We start from the raw sequence: 17,910 nt of genomic DNA on the forward strand, positions 1-17,910 counted from the left end.
GTGTTGCATTTTGGAAAAGCAAATCTTAGCAGGACTTATATGGTTAATGGTAAGGTCTTGGGGAGTGTTTCTGAACAAAGAGACCTTGGAGTGCAGGTTCATAGTTCCTTGAAAGTAAAGTCACAGGTAGATAGCATAGTGAAGAAAGTGTTTGATATGCTTTCCTTTATTGGTCAGAGTATTGAGTACAGGAGTTGGGAGGTCATGTTGCGGCTGTACAGGACATTGGTTAGGCCACTTTTGGAATATTGTGCACAATTCTGGTCACCTTCCTTTCGGAAGGGTGTTGTGAAACCTGAAAAGGTTCAGAAAAGATTTACAAGGAATCTGGGAATGTAGGAACCTCATCACATGGTGAGCCCTTTTTCAGAATCATTTCCTGTTTCCTGCAGTCAGTGTACACATCTCTTTAAAAGATGACTGCTACATTGAAGTGCCACTTGAACATAAGAATGAGGAACAGGAGTAGACCATTCAAACCCTCGAATTTGCTGTGCCATGCAATGAAATCATTGATTGTAGCTTGAATCTGCATTCTTGCCTGCCTCTGATAACCCATCAGCCTCTCAGGCACACAGCCTGATCCAGGTCCACTCGAACAGGTCTGAAGCCACAAGTAGACAGAATAATTCCATTGCTGCTTTTTCTTTACAGTGGCACAGTGGCTCAGTGGTTAGCACTGCTGCCTCACAACACCAGGGTTGTGGGTTTGATTCCAGCCTTGGGCAACTGTCTGTGTGGAATTTGCATATTCTCCCTGTGTCTGCGTGGGTTTCCTCTGGGTGCTCCGGTTTCCTCCCACAGTCCAAAGATGTGCAGGTCAGGTGAATTGGCCATGCTAAATTGCCCATAGTGTGGGGTGCATTAGTCAGAGGGAAGTGGGTCTGGTTGGGTTACTCTTCGGAGGGTCAGTGTGGACTGGTTGGGCCGAAGGGCCTGTTTCCACACTGTAGGGATTCTAATCTAATCTTAACTCAATCCATGGGACTACATTAACATGTCCGTTACATCCATTTTTGGGTCTAGTTAAACTTCTAGCCTATTGCTTTCCAAGTAATGACTAAAACTTGCAAATGAAAAGATACAAAAAGTAACTCGAGGGAATGCATCTACAAGAAGGTGTATAGCACATAAATGTGACATGGTGATTCAGCATTTGGAAAGCACGAAGACTAACTTTAATTCCAACCATCAGAACAGGGAAGTAACACCTTCAAAATTGTATCAGACCATTTACTGGCTCTTGTCGTGGCAGGCCATCCATCACCATTTGGGAGAACTCACCTCTTTGAGCAGAAAAGTCATGATTTGAGAGATCCTATAATACACATAGTCTCCAATATATCAAAAGAAAATGTCTGTTGGTGCAAACTCCACTTGCTGGTATCATCTATGCACCATCCTAACCTATGATCCTAAAGCACAGGGTGGGGTCCTGTCAGTAAACTGACCAAACAATGTTTAATTACTTTTTGATGGGCACTGGGTAAGGCAGGACTGATGGGCCTCAAAAATAATTCCAGCTCTTTACCAGCCTGATTGGTATTCTCTAGGGTGATCTCACTACACCTCCCCACCACTTTTACCACCACCACCTTCTTCCCTAGCCAGCAATACCAGCCAATATTAGAAACAACCACCTTACTGCCCATGCACAGTCAGTGATCTGTACCTAGGTGCCCACAGGTTGCTGGGGTAATGTTGCACGTTCATTATTTTTATGTAGGAGTGCATAGATAAATTTTGCCAGTTGAACAACATGTATCTGATCATGTCTGTTGCTCCATGTATTCACCTTGCTATGCAATAAAGAGAATTTTTGTTTCAAACCAATCCTGATCTCATTTTATGTTCATTCAGTCTACCATGACAGGGATATCAGAATTGCTAGATGCAGAAAGTCCTCAACTATCATCCTAGTAATTGAAAAATGCACCCTTAATAGAACTGTTGGTCCATCATACCTTTAGCAATTTGCCTATAACAGACCCAGACATTAGTTCAGTAAACTTTCTTTCATAAATATAAGTTGAGGCTTATTTATTTGTCCCAAGTATTCTACACTTCAATTTGATTTGATTTGATTTATGATTGTCACATGTACCTAGGTACAATGAAAAAATTTTGTTTTGCGTACAGTACAGGCAGATCATAACATACAAAATGCATAGGGTGATAGAACAGAGAGTGGAATACAATGTTATGGCTGCAGGAAGGTGCACAGAAAACAAGGTCAACATTAAATTTGAAGTTTGATAGGTCCATTCAGAAGTCTATAAAAAGCAAGGAAGAAGCTGTTCTTGAATCTGTTGGTCTGTGTGTTTAAGCTGTTGTATCTTCTGCCCGTTGGAAGAGGGGTGGGAGGGATATTTGATGATGTTGGCTGCCTTTCCAAACCAGCAAGAAGCATGGATGGAGTCAATGGATAGAAGGTTGTCTTGCATGAAGTCATGCCTCACATTACCCACATAAGGTATCTCAGAATGTTAATTTGTGCAAGACTCAATACCAGTTACATTTAACATCTCTCATTGAATGTGATGAGGGTAATGATTCAGGTGGTGACAGTAATCTGCCTAACAACTGCCTGTCCTATATTTAAGATCAAAAATCGGCTATGGGACAGGGAGACTGTGATAAGTTCCTCAAGGTGATTGGATGTATGAAATTGAAAATTGGTGTTTCCCATCACGGGCAGGTTAACTGTCCAAGCCGGATAGTGGACCAGAAATACATTGTTTTTTTCCTTACATGTGCAAAAAACTACTGCAAATCAGGAATAAAAATAGAAAGTGCTAGAAATACTCAGCAGGTCTTGCTGCTTCTGTCAATATGGAATGCCACCATCTGACAAATATACTGTTTCTCTTTCCTGTTACGATGGGGGTGAGGTAAGAGCATGAATGTTTTCTGACATTGGTTTCATAGTCATCAGTGGATTCTTAATTCCAGAGTTTTTTAAAAAATGTAATTTAAATTCCACCATCTGCAATGGTGGGATTCAAACCCAGCTCCCAGAGCATTAGCTGGATTAATAGTCCCACAGTTATACCACGAGGTCATCGCCTCCCTTCTAATATACCTCTGTCAGGTCGCCCCTCAACCTTCTCTGCTCCAAAGAAGTCAATGGTGCCTATCCAACGTCTCTTCATAGCTGAAATGCTCCATTCCAGGCATCATCCTGGTGGATCTCCTTTGCACCCCTCCATTGCAACCACATCCTTACTGTAGAGTGACTAAGACTAAGTACAGTACAATTCGGGCGGCACGGTGGTTCAGTGGTTAGCACCAGGGACCTGGATTTAATTCCAGCCCCAAATGACTCTCTGTGGAGTTTGCACATTCTCCCCTTGTGGTCTGAGTGGGTTTCCTCTAGGTGCTCTGGTTTTCCCCCACACTCCCCTCCACCCAGTCCAAAGATGTGCACGTTAGGTGAATTGGCCATGCTAAATTTCCCATGGTGTTAGGTGCATTAGTCAGAGGGAAATGGGTCTGGTTGGGTTACTCTTTGGGGTCAGTGTGGACTGGCTGGCCAAATGGCCTATTTCCACACTGTAGAGAATCTACAGTGGCCAAAGCAAGGTTCTGTATAGCTTCAACATGACCTCCTTGTTGTATAATCTATGCCACAATTGGTAATGGCAAGTGTCCCAAATGCCTTCTATACTACCATATTAACCTGTACTGCCACCTTCAGGGACAAGTGCCCCAAAGATACTTCAGTTCCTCTGAGCTTTCTAGTCTCCTGCCATTCATTGAGTTCTCTCTTCTTATTCCTTCTTCCGAAGTCACCTGACATTTATCAAAGTTAAATTCTATCTCCCACTGATCTCCCCACTTGACCAATCTGTTTATATCCTCCTGTAACCTAAATCTTCCTCCTCACTGTCAACTATCTAGCCAATCTCTGCGTCAGCCGCATATTTATCCCACATTCTCATCTACTTCATTTATTAATATTACAAACAATAAGGGACCTAGCACTGATCTCTGTAATACAGCACCACACTCCAAGTTCCCGTCAGACAAACCGCCTTGTACCAACACCTACACTTTCCTGTCAATAAGCCAATTTTGGATCCAACTTGCCAACGTACCATGGATCCCATGAGTTTTTATCTTTTTTATCAGTTTCCCATGATGGACTTCGTCAAAGGTCTTGCTGAAATCCACATACACTACATCAACTGTTCTACCATTATCCAAACACTTGGTCACCATAAGACCTGCTGGTGTCCACTTTCCTGCCCATTCCCAATAGCACTGGATTCCCTGATTGATCAAGAATTTATGGATCTCAGCCTTAAATATACACAAGGACTCAGCCTCTGCAGCTCTCTGTGAAAAAGAGTTCCAAAGACTCACAACCCTCGGAGAGAAGAAATTCCTCCATCTCAGTCTTAAATTAGCACCACTTTATTCTGAGACTATGCCCTTTAGTCCGAGATTCTCCCGTAAGGGGAAACATCCTCTCAGCATTTACCCTATCAAACCCTTTAAGAATTCTATATTTTTCAATGAGATCACCCCTCCTTCTTCTAAATAGCAAGGAGTAGACTCCACAACCTGTTTAGCCTTTGCTCATAGACAAGTTGTCCATACCTATTGATCATCCAGACTGCTTCCAATGAAATTATATATTTCCTTAATTAGGGGGACCAAAGCTGCTCACTGTACTCCAGATGTAGTTTCACCAGCACCTTGTACAGTTGCAGTAAGACTTCCCTACTCTCATACTTCAACCCTCTTGAAACAAAAGACCACATTCCATAAGCCTTCCAATTACCCACTGCACCTGTGTGCTGGTTGTCTGTGTTTCATGCAGATTTACCCCAAGCCCCTTTGTGTTGCAGTTTTAAAGCCTTCTGCAGTTTTAAAAATGTATTTAAATAATACTCTGTGCTTTTGTTCTCCCTTCCAAAATTAACAACTTCACATTTTCCTATGTTATGCTCTGTTTGCCATCTTTTTGCCCACCTAGTTAATCTATCAATAGCTCTCTCTAAACTGTTTGTATCCCTCTCGTAACCTGCCTTTCTACCTATTTTTGTGTCTTCTGCAAATTTGGTAATAGTATATTCATTTCCTTCCTCCAAGTCAGTAATATAGATTGTAAACAGTTACTACCCCAGCGCTGATCCCTGTGCAACCCCATTGGTCACCAGCTTGAAAAACAACCCCTCATCTTCCATCTGCTATTTCTTGCCATTAGCCAGTTCTCTATCTATGTAAATATATTGCCTCCAACACTGTGGGCTCTTATCTTCTGACTTTACCTTTCGTGAGGTACCTTGCTGAATGTCTTCTGCAAGTCAAAATACAACACCTCCTCAGAAAATCCCACCAACTTTTGCTAGGCATGACCTCCCTATGACAAAGCCATACTGACTACCCCTGACCAATCCTTGCTTCTCTAAATTGAGATTAATTTTCTCCTTCACTATTTGCTCCAATAGTTTCCCTACCACTGATGTTAGACTTAATGGTCTATAGTTCCCCGGTCTGTCTTTACCTCCATTCTAGTTGGGAGGAAACACATCAGCTGTCCTCCAGTCATCTGGCAACTTCCCTATGGCCAGAGCTGATTTAAAAATTTGGGTCAGGGTCACTATAATTTCCTCCCTCGTCTCCCACAGCAGCCTGGGATACAAATCATCTGGACCTGGGGATCTCTCCACTTTTAAATCTACCAAAGCCTCCTCACTTCTTATATCAATCTGCTCAAAAACTTCACAGCCCATTTTCTCCAATATTAATCTTGCACCATTCTTCTGCTGAGCAAAAACAGATATAAGGTTTACATCTAATACTCTTCCAAGGTCCTCTGGTTTCATAAAGAGATTGCCCCCTTGAATCCTAAAAGACCTTACTCTTTCCCTGGTTATTCTCTTCCTTTTGGTATACTTGTAGAACATCTTTGGATTCTCTCTAATCTTGCCTGCCTGTATTTTTTCATGTCCCTCTTTGCTCTCCTAACTGCTTTAGATTAGATTACTTACAGTGTGGAAACAGGCCCTTCGGCCCAACAAGTCCACACCGCCCCGCCAAAGCGCAACCCACCCATTCTCCTGCATTTACCCCTTACCTAACTTTACAGGCAATTTAGCATGGCCAATTCACCTGGCCTGCACATCTTTGGACTGTGGGAGGATACCAGAGCACCCAGAGGAAACCCACGCAGACACGGGGAGAACGTGCAAACTCCACAAGTCAGTCGCCTGAGATGGGAATTGAACCCGGGTCTCTGGCGCTGTGAGGCAGCAGTGCTAACCACTGTGCCACCGTGCCGCCCACCGTGCTTTCTTGAGTTCCTCTCTGCACTTCCTATTATCCTCTGGATCCTGCATTATTTGTACCTGTTATATGTCTCTCTTTTCCTTCATATCCAGTGCTATTTATTCCTAGTCATCCAAGGTAATCTGGGCTTGTTGCTCCTACATTTCACCCTAAAGAGAATATGTTGGAACTGTACTCCCCCCAGTACCTTTTTAAACACCTCCCACTGTTCTGCTGTAGATTTACCCTCAAGTAGCTGTTCCCAGCTGTTTTGAACAGATCCTGCCTTATTTTAATAAAATCTACCTAACATCACTACAAAACCTCTTTTGCAAACCATCTTTCTCCTTTCCCAGAACAAACTTAAAACGTACTATGTTGTGATCATCTTCATTAAAATGCTCCCCCAGTGCCACCTTGAACACCTATCCGACTTCATTCCTGAGAATGAGTGCCAGCAGTGCTCGGAACTATTCACTTACCTCTTTTCTGAATCCTCCCCACTGGCTTCACATCCCTTCTAAGAATGTCATACACAGATTCCTTCAAGTGAAGCTGACCTATTTTTCATGAAGGTTCACCAATCCTTGCTTTTTGAATGATCCTATCCCTCGATTTTTAAAACTGAAAATGCCATAAACTCTTATAACCATTTAATCAACCGTAATGGCTGAAGATTTCCATCCAGTGCCAGGAAGGCATCTGTGCAGAGGTCATGGTGGTAACTTCATTTCTCTCACTGGATCGAGCAAGGTAGTTAACCAATGCAAAACAATGCTACCAAGTGTAAATTAGGTGGCTGATTTTCTATTATCCTGATTTTCACTTGTTAGCTACAGTTCGAAGTGCCCTGTTGAAATGCTGAGGAAAATGGTAAAAGCTTGAAAACAATTATTTTATACATATATAATTCAAACTGTCAGCACTGCCTGCACTAATCATCACAGCCATCCACATTTGATAGATGGTTCAAACTCATTAGCATCTTTAAAGGTAAATAATTACAAAGTGCTACATACAAGTTATTAAACAAATCAGCCAATTTGTTCAGACCTACACTTAGCTTTGTACATTTTTTATATTATGCATCCAGTCAATGTCTCCGTTTGCAAGAACATTGTCACTCCTTTAATAGTAGGAGCTCGCCATCTGCTGCCAGAGGATTGTATTACAGCATACATTCAAAATGTTATCACTCAGTGAAAGATCAACCACTTGAGCAAAGATGAGAATTGACAAGCTGACGAAGAGACATAAACAGAACCCAGACGCTGATGTGTCCTTGTGTTAAAGATATCAATTGATCAAAGCTGTATGAATTTTCCACTGTCTTTTGTTGTGTTTTAAACCAGATTGAGACTTCAGACAATTCCAATCAAGTGGTTTTACCAACCATCACACATAATAGGCAAATCAACTTGGCATGTGATCAGTATTTGACAGGAGTTCTATTATTGATTTCAGAAACCTTTTGCAAAAAATGTGTCTGTCCACAAGAGGTGGGTTCTGTATTTTGCCACGTGCAAGTTAATAACACATGGGCAGAGCTAATAAAATCAAATTTACCAGGGCACTTCTGATCACAGAACCCAACTAATGTTTTTTCCATTGAAATTAATGGAAGTAAATCCAGCAGATTCACTGAAGGGCACACAATCTGCCAAATTTATTTGTGTGTGTCAATATTTAATTTAGGTGGTGAAGGCAAAAATCTACTTCGATGTCTTACTTAATGACTGAGAAGTTGTGAAAAATCTTTTTACTGCAAAGAGAGATTGCAAAAACAAACCCCAAGTATGTGCATATGCTTTCCTAAGATGAGCCTGAGCAATCTAGATATTGATGGGCCATCATTTCAAACTGGAAAGACACTTATTAATAAAGTTTTCAAGAAGAGGCATATATAGAGTGGATAGTCAGAAGCTTTTTCCCAGGGTAGAAAGATCAACTACAAAAGAGAACAGGTTCAAAGTGAAAGGGGGGAAAGTTAGGGGAGAAGTGCAGAGAAGATTTTTCACACAGAGGGTAGTGGGTGCCTGGAACACACTGCCAGTGGAGGTGGTGGAAACAGACACGTTAGCAATGTTTAAGGCATACCTTGATAGACACATGAACAAGAGATGAATAGAGGGATAGATACTGCACATGGTCAATAAGTAGTGGGTATAAATGAGGGATAGGAATTGGCACAGGCTTGGTGGGCTGAAGGGCCTGTTCCTGTGCAGCATTGTATGATATTGTAAATGGTCAGGAAACATTGCCATACATGTCACAGCCATTCCTGCTACCATGCCTATCCAATACTTCTCCTACATGAGTGCACGATCCAGACTAATGCTTCAATGCAGTATTGAAGGAGTGCTCCATTATCTATTAATGAGCGAGACCATGTCTGCCTTTTCAAGTGGATGTAAAGGTCCCATGTCAAAAGGCAGAAGGAGAGGGGTGTGAACAGTCAAGTCCGACAGCACTACAAGGAAGGTTGGGCTGGCATTGGGTGAAGGGATTTGGGTCCAGCAGGAGGGAGAGGCATTGGGTCATGGAGACATAGATGAGAGTTTTGGTTCCCTGGAGGAAACTGGAGCGTATCACGTTCCAGTGGTGGGAATGTGCCAGGTCTGGCAGCCGGGTGGGGTTGATGTCAGATCAGGGTCTGAGGGTTTGGTGAGGATTTGAGAGAGATCTCGTTGGGATGTTTAATGTTAGTTTGGGGTCAGGTTAATAGTTACTCAAGTGTTAGACTAGTTATTTCATAGCTAAACATTTCTTCAGTAGCTATTTAAGTAACTAATTTAACCAATTAAATGGATATTTTTGGAAGGTTTGAGGGGTGAAGGAATGACCAAGTTGAATCTTCAATTTCATGGGCCATTCCTTCTGTGTCTGCTACATTGGGGATTCCATGGGCTCTCCATAGAATCCATACAGTATGGAAACAGGCCACTTGGCTCTACACGTCCACACTGACCGTATGAAGAGTATCCCACACAGACCCATTTCTCTATGTTTACCCCTAAATAATGCACCTAATCTACTATCCCTGAACATTATGGGAAATTTTAGCATGGCCAATTCACCCAACCTGTACATCTTTGCAATATGGGAGGAAACCAGAGCAAACCCACACAGACAGTTGCCAGAGACTGGAATTGAACCTGGGTCCCTGCACTGTGAGTCAGTAGTGCTAACCACTGAGCTACACAGCAGAAACAATTATCTGTCCATTGAAAAATCCAGACAAAGCCCCTCAAAGATTTGTCAAGTCTAAGGAAGCCATTTTATGGGACTACTAGAGTGGTATTTTTCATTCATAAAAAATTGTCCAAAAATATATTGTGCCTACCATACAGAAGCAATGTCTTGTGTGAATTTCGTCACCAGTGTAATGCCAATTTGTAGGCCATTCATTTCAGTGATTAGCTAGTCAAGTCAAACAAATGATCTTCAGATGTTCATAAAGGCAGATTACAGACTGTGCTCAAGCAGCCTGTGCTTGCAAAACTCAAACAACATGTTTTGTGTTAGATGTTATTCTGCAAATCTAAAGCACTTGCTGAGGGTACTAACAGCTATGCTAACAAGCTTTTCAAGATAATCAGTCAAGCTCATAATTAGATCATTTACACTTGTTGTAAATAACATACATTTATATTTGGGAAGCCATTCTCTACAAACACCAAGATTAAGTTCAACACTTGCACAACTTTTTCAATTACTTGGGAGCTTGGGGACTCTATAGTTCCTCATTGCATTCTCCATGGCCATATCTCAGCCAATCAGAATTAACCTACCAGCCAATCAGCACTCCCTTTCCCTAATTGTATAAATTTTGGTTGTCCTCATGTGTGCAAGATAAAAACTTTCTGTGACATGTTCCTCATTTCAGCAAGACTTTTATTCTGGATCACTCTTTATTCTTTTCCATAGCTAGCCCAAACCTTATAATACCATCACTGCTTTCCCCAAAATGGTCCCCTACTGATCTTTGATCTGCTTGCGCTGTCTCATTCCGAAAACCATATTCAGCACTGTCTCCTTCCTAATTGGATTGGAAATGTACTGATGCAGGAAATTTTCTTCAAAATACTTTAGAAACACTTGCCAATTTCTGTGGTTGGCACTATTACTATTCCAGGAGGGCTTATGCCCAGAATGTCGATTCTCCTGCTCCTTGGATGCTGCCTGACCTGCTGTGCTTTTCTAGCAACACACTATTACTATTCCAGTGTGTTTTAGGATAACTAAAGCTCACTTGTTAATTACTCTGTAACCTTTTCATTCTGTAATTTCCTTACCAATATTTTTCTTTCTAGCTTTATGACTAATTAACAGTCGATAGAATCCATACAATTGTGTAATGTTGCCCCCAGTTTCCTAGTTTTAACCAGACAGATTCCGTCCTTGAATGCTCTATCCAGCACTGTTATATACTCCTTAATCAATATAGTCATCTCCCTCCTGTCCTCATGTCTTTCCTTAACAACTCGTATCCAAGAATATTTAGTGTCGGACTGCAGGCCTCCATTATTCAGAATCACAGAAGTGTTATGATACAGGAGGCCATTTGGCCCAAAGTCTTTGTGCTAGCTCTCCAAATGAGCATCATTACTTTGTGCCATTCTCCTGACTTTACCTGGTAACCCTGCACATTGTTTCCATTTAAATAATCATGTAATAGTCTCTTGAATGTTTCAACTAAACGTGGCTCCACCACACTTCCAGGCAGTGCATTGCACACATAAACTACTCATTGTGTGAATACTCTTTTTCTTGCTCACATTTATACATTTTACACTTTAAATTGCTACCTTCTCATTCGTTATCTGTGGGAACAATTGCTCCATATTCTACCAAACCTTTGCTCCTACATCTTACAGCCTTATCTCATCGAGCGCTGGTGTCTTGTTTACTTTACTTACTACAGACTATCCAACATTTCTTCCTTTTCTATTCTCTTGTAACAATGTTTCTTCCTCTGTCACCACGGCTTGTGTAGAATATACTTCCTTGATAAAGACACATGCAAAATGTTCATTTAATACCTCAGCCAAAACTTCTGTCTCCCCTATACATGACATTTTTCATCCCTACTCAGCCTTCCCCCTTTTACCATTATTTTACAATTTATATGGCTATTAAGATGTGGGACTCCCCTTTAAGTTGGCTAACAGTCTTTTCTCATAGCACTTCTTTGCTTCTCTAATATGCTTTCTCACTTCCTCTCTGAACCTTAAGCATTCCTTTTTGTTCTCAATTTTATTTTCTCTCTGACATCTGTCATAAGCACAGTTTTCTTCTTTATCTTAGTTTCTATTTCTTTTATCATTCAGGGAATTCTGGATTTATTTATCCTACCTTGTCCTTTTGAAGGAATATGCCTCGACTGTACCCAAACTTCACCACTTTGAAGGTCAGTTACAGTTTTACCTGTCAACCTTTGAATCCAATCCATCCCACCTGGCTCCATTCTTGTCTCACATAAGTTGAATCTCCACCCGTTGATTTTTCTTACTCTAGATTGGCCTTTGCCATTCTCCCTCATCACACCAAATTTTATGATACAGTGATCACTGTCTCCCAAATATTCCCACAATGACAAATGAGCTTTGGCCCACCTCATTTCCAAGAACCAGATCCAACATTGTGGCATTTCTTGTTGGGCAGAATATGTCCCTCTGTAGAAAATTTACTTGAACACAATCTCGGGGAATTTTATTCCTACCTGCCCTTCATACTACCAGTATCTCAGTCTGTAATTTAGTAATTAAACTCCCCCACGATAACTACTCTATAGTGCTAGCATCTCTTTGAGATGTATTCCTCTATATCCTTGTCACCAGTAATAGATCTATAGAATACACATCAAACAATGTAATTGCACACTTTTTGTTCCTTATCTTTAGCCAAAATATTTCAGTCTTGAAACCTCTGGGACATCTTCCTTCTCCACCACTAAATGCTTTTCTTAACCAATACTGCCATACCATTTCTTCTTTCCTTGCTTTGTTTCCCTCCTTTCTGAACATAATGTCCTCAAAAAATATTAACAGTGTGTTCTAACCTTCATTGAGGCAGTTCTCTGCTGTTGCCACATCACGGCACGGTGGCTCAGTGGTTAGCACTGCAGCCTCACAGCACCAGGGACCCGGGTTTGATTGCAGCCTCAGGTGACTGTCTGTGTGGAGTTTGCACATTCTCCCTGTGTCTGCGTGGGTTTCCTCCCAAGGTCCAAAGATGTGAAGGTCAGGTGAATTGGACATGCTAAATTGCCCACAGTGTTAGGTGCATTAGTCAGAGGGAAATGGGTCTGGGTGGGTTACTCTTTGGAGGGTTGGTGTGGACTTGTTGGGCCGAAGGGCCTGTTTCTACACTTTAAGGAATCTAATCTAATCATATTCTCCCTTGGTATCTATGGCCCTGCCAAGTTGATTCAAAGCCCCCCTGACAGCACTCGCAAAATGCTCCACGTGGAACTCAGTTATTTATACTCATGTTATACTTATGCCACCTTTTCCAGAGAAAATCGTGGTGTCCCAGGAAACTAAAGACCACCTCTTGCACTATTTTTGCCAGCCGCACATTCAAACACCTTATCCTCTAATTACATGTGGCACTGCAAATAATCCAGAGACTACTACCTTTGAGGTTCTCCTTTGTAATGTTCTATCTCAGTTGCTCTTACTTTCTTCTTCTTCCTTCTATCCTGGCCTGCTAAGTTGCTTGCGGTGGCATAGACTTGACTCTGAGAAAGCTTACCATTCTCATCAGCTTCCAGAATGGAAAGCCAATTCGTGAGTGGGACACCAAAGAACTCTGCAAAACTTGTCTGTTCATCTTAGATTGCCTGATGGTCACACATTTCCCTGCTGCTTCCCAGTCTTTAAGCTGCAGTGTGACCACCCCACAGAATGTGCTATCCATGTAACCCTCAGCCTTGTTGATGTGCCTCAGTGACTTCCAGCCAGTGATTAAAATGAGAGATGAAGGGGGTGGGGTTGAGGGGAAGGTAGCTGAGAAAGCAATAGGTGGATGAAGATGAGGGAGAGGGTGATAGGTCAGAAGGGGGAGTGATGGATAGGTATGGAGGGCGGTGCTGAGTTGGAGGCTTGGGACTGTGATAATATGGGGGAGGGCGAAGGGGAAATGAGGAAGCTGTTGTAATCCATAGAAGTCTTATATACCTTATGCTCAGTAATATTTATCATCCAATTCTGTCCTTTTTTTTGAACAATCTCCATTATTGCTATAACTTCAAATTCACATGTGGCTACCTGCATTTTCATGTTTGTGATGCATGAGACCAGTGAAGCAAATATACTCTCAATTAATTAAGAGTACTACTGGATGGCAGTATGCTGATTAGGTATGCTAATACCTTCAGGTTTGGTCATGTTTCCACAATCATGTTTACGGATTGTGAATATACTTGGCACAGATGTACCTTAGAATCATCAGAGTTGGCGGGTTTCATCAAAAATCCTGAAATTATTGAATTATAAACTTTGATAAAAGGTGGACATTTCTTCCAAGTTATCAGACAAATGAAAACATGAACTAATATGTTATTAGTCTTGTCTTATTTAAAAATTGTCACAATTAACTACCATTGTTCAATTTAGTTGTTTGCTTAGTTTACTCTCAAAGTTACAATCTCCCTTTACCAACATTTCTATATTTTAATGCCTTAAAGAAACAGAACTCTTCATTTCCAAGTAACCACGGTTAGTGTCAATTGTTACGTCTAAAGCTTTCACTCCTTTTGGATCCTACAGCAATTTAACTAAAGCATTCAACATTCATTGTTTATTGCAAGGAGCCTAGGTTTCTATACTTTTAGAACAATGTATTGTACAGTGCTTACAACAAAGAGTGGTGTACAGTTATTTGGCCTATCATGTGTGTGCCAGCTCTCTATAAGAACTCCACTGATCTCACTGCTTCACCTTTCCCCTTCAGGTAATTATCCAATATCTTTTGAAAGCTACAACTGACTCTCATACCATCTTAATGTGTTTTGTTGTAGTACAGGAGATTGTGATTGCATGAAATGTATTTGCCAGTCAGCTTAGATTTGTATGGTTTATGCTTATAAATAAATTTAGTGTATGAAACTGAGTTGTACAAATCAGGAAGTTCTCAGAATGTATTTCTTATTTCAGGTGAGCTGGCCAATCTTGTTTAAAGGAGCTTGAAGCATCACAATTTACCAAGTAACTCCTGAAATAAAGAGAGGGCATAGAAATAACTCGGGTTGACCTTTCAGCCTACTCTCCAGCAAACTGCTAATGGAGTTAGATGAGGAGCAGATTGGGTTCAGTTGATTATTAACCTGTCAAATCCACAAGGATAGTACCTTGCCTTCACCAACTGGGTGGTAATTTGGTGCAATAATTGCTCAATGTGTCATAGATCTCTTGCAATTCTTAGTCCATTAACTTGACTTGAATACAAATCAGGCAGGTTCTGTGAGGAATAGGATCTATTCCAACAGATTATTACAAAACCAGTGAAGTTCAAAGTCTATCCCTTTCTGTTTGCTCAGTCATAATTCATTGTCACCTGATCCAGGTAGCAATTAATTGCTGGCATCAGTGGTTGCTAGTAAGCTCAAGACAGCAGAGAATTGGAAGGGGGATACTTTGAAAATAAATGTTGATGTAAGCCAGTTTCTGTTCAAATTCAAAAAAAGTATCATTTAAAGAAATAGAAAATTCTCATTCTCATCATGTAACATTTTAATTCCCAAATACTGCAAGAAATGACCAATCTCCCACAATGGGTGCTTAGAATAGTGGACTGCACTAATAATCTATAAATCAATGAATCTATACACCATGACTCTAAATATGACTTATGGTAATTTGATCATTAAATCAGTTGACCAAATCTGGAAATGAAAAATCATGAAGCTGATGTCCTTTAGGGAAGGAAACCTGCTGTCCAGTCTGAACTAGAGGTGACTCCCGTCGCACATCAATGAGTTTTCCCATGAATGAACCACTCAATTGCACAAAACTGCTTTAGTTTGTAAAGCCCATCACCATTACTGAAGTCAAAGATCAATATCAATAAGCAAAAATGATCAATCTTTCCTACACTCTGGGCAACTCTGTTTCCTGAGAGGATAGGATATGAAGCAGTAGGGATAGTTCAGGGTCCTAGCACAATTAAAAGCTAGTAGCTTTTATCTCAGAGAGAAGAAAGTGAGGACTGAATGAAGGGCTTATGCCCGAAACATCGATTCTCCCGCACCTTGGAAGCTGTCTGACTTGCTGTACTTTTCCAGCATCACACTCTTGACTTTTATCTCAAAGAGACTGGAATACATAGGGGTAGAAGTTATTCTCCTGTTATATAAAACTCTAGTTAGCTCCTATTTAAACAGCATGCTCAGTTCTGTGTGCCACTACTCAGGAAAGATGTATTTCATTTTTGAGGGGGCACAGTATAGATTCACCAGAAAGATACTCTAGTGTTTTATGGGGTTTAGTTATAAGGACAAGCTGTATAACTCAGGTTTGTCTTCCTCTGATAATTAAAGATTGATTGATTGATTTATTGTTGTCACTAGTATCGAGATACAGTGAAAAAAGTTGTTTTGCATGCTATACAGGCAGATCATACCATAACAGTGCATCAGTAGCAGAACAGTGTGCAGGATACAGTGTTACATGCTCAGAGAAGATGCAGGGAGAGAGATCAGAATTAACATTTGAAAGGTTGGTACAAAAGTCTGATAATCGTGAAAAAGAAGCTGTTCTTGGGTCTGTTCATATGTGTTTTCAAAATTTTATATCTTCTGCCCAGCAGAATAGGGTGGAAAGAAGTATAACTGGGGTGGTAGAATCGAACTGAGAATCGATGTTTCGGGCATAAGCCCTTCATTCTTTGATTCTGTTATAGAGTCATAGAGATGTACATCACGGAATCAAACTCTTCAGTCCAACTCATCCATTCCAAGCAGATATCCTAAATTAATCTAGTCCCATTTGACAACATCTGGCTCATACCCATCCAGATGCCTTTTAAATGTTGTAATTATACCAGCCTCCACCACCCTCTGAATGGAAAAATTGCCTTTCAGGTCACTTTTAATTCTTCCCCCTCTCACCTTAAATTTATGCCCTTTAGGGGAGTTTTGGACTCCCCTGCCTCGCGGAAAAGATCTTGACTATTCACGCTATCCATGCCCCTCATGATTTTATAAACCTCTATAAGATCACACCTCAGCCTCTGATGCTGAAAATAGCCTCAACCTACTCAGTCGCTCCCTGTAGCTCAAACCCTCCAAACATGGCAACATCCTTGTAAGTCTTTTTTGAACCCTTTCAAGTTTCACAACATCCTTCTTACAGCAAGGAAACCAGAATGGAACAATAGTATAGCTTTCCTGAGGCAGCAGGAAGTAAAAGTTGAGTCAATAGATGGAAGGCTAGGTTGTGTGGACTTCAACAGTTTCCTCATTTCCCCTTCCCCCACCTCACCCTAGTTCTAAACTTCCAGCTCAGCACTGTCCCCATGACTTGTCCGGACTTGTCCTACCTACCTATCTTCTTTTCCACCTATCCACTCCACCCTCTCCTCCCTGACCTATCACCTTTATCCCCTCCCCCACTCACCCATTGTACTCTATGCTACTTTCTCCCCACCCCCACCCTCCTCTAGCTTATCTCTCCACGCTTCAGGCTCACTGCCTTTATTCCTGATGAAGGGCTTTTGCCCGAAACGTCGATTTCGAAGCTACTTGGATGCTGCCTGAACTGCTGTGCTCTTCCAGCACCACTAATCCAGAATCTGGTTTCCAGCATCTGCAGTCATTGTTTTTACCTCCCTGGGTTGTGTGATGGACAGGGCTGTGTTCATGACTCTCTGTAGTTTCTTTTGGTATTGGGCAGAGCAGTTGCCCTACCAAGCAGTGATGCATCCAGATAGGATGCTTCCTATGGTACACCTATTAAAAAAACTAACAGTGATATCTTGAAGCATTTAAGGCAATTACATAATTTTGTAGGTGACAACTATTTCCTCCAGTGAAACAGTCCAGAGAAAGGAGCAATAACATTGAAATTAGATTCTATTCAGAAAGTATATCAGGAAGAAGTCTTCACACATAAGGTAATGGAAATCTGGAACGTTTTTGCCCAAACATTTGCAATACCCTAGTGCATTGAAACCATGAAAACTGAGATAGATTTTTATTTTGCTAGGTAAATGTATTGTTAATGATTTGACACTAAGATGAATAACTGTAGTTAAGATGCAAAGCAGCACGACCTAATGAATGGTTGACAAGGCTTGAGAGGTTTCATGGTCTGCTTGTGCTCCTATGTTCCCATCATCAATTTTGGCTTAATCTAACTGAGTGACGGAACATGTATGAATGCTTTTCCCTTAGGTAATTCTGCACAGAATGAAAATAGAATCTGTGACCTTATCTTTTGTATAGGTTAGTTATGCAAGTCAAACACATATGTAGAACTCTTAATCTGTAAGCACTAACATTTAAATGATAACTAGCATATTTCTCATAGATATTAATGGTAAAACATGTTTTGTAATAATGGACAGCATCTAATAGGTATATAAAATTATTGATATTTATGTGCGTAAATGTGTACTTATGCACTTATATGG

Source organism: Chiloscyllium punctatum, chromosome 2, assembly GCF_047496795.1.
Source record: "Chiloscyllium punctatum isolate Juve2018m chromosome 2, sChiPun1.3, whole genome shotgun sequence".
NCBI classification, from domain to species: Eukaryota; Metazoa; Chordata; class Chondrichthyes; order Orectolobiformes; family Hemiscylliidae; genus Chiloscyllium; species Chiloscyllium punctatum.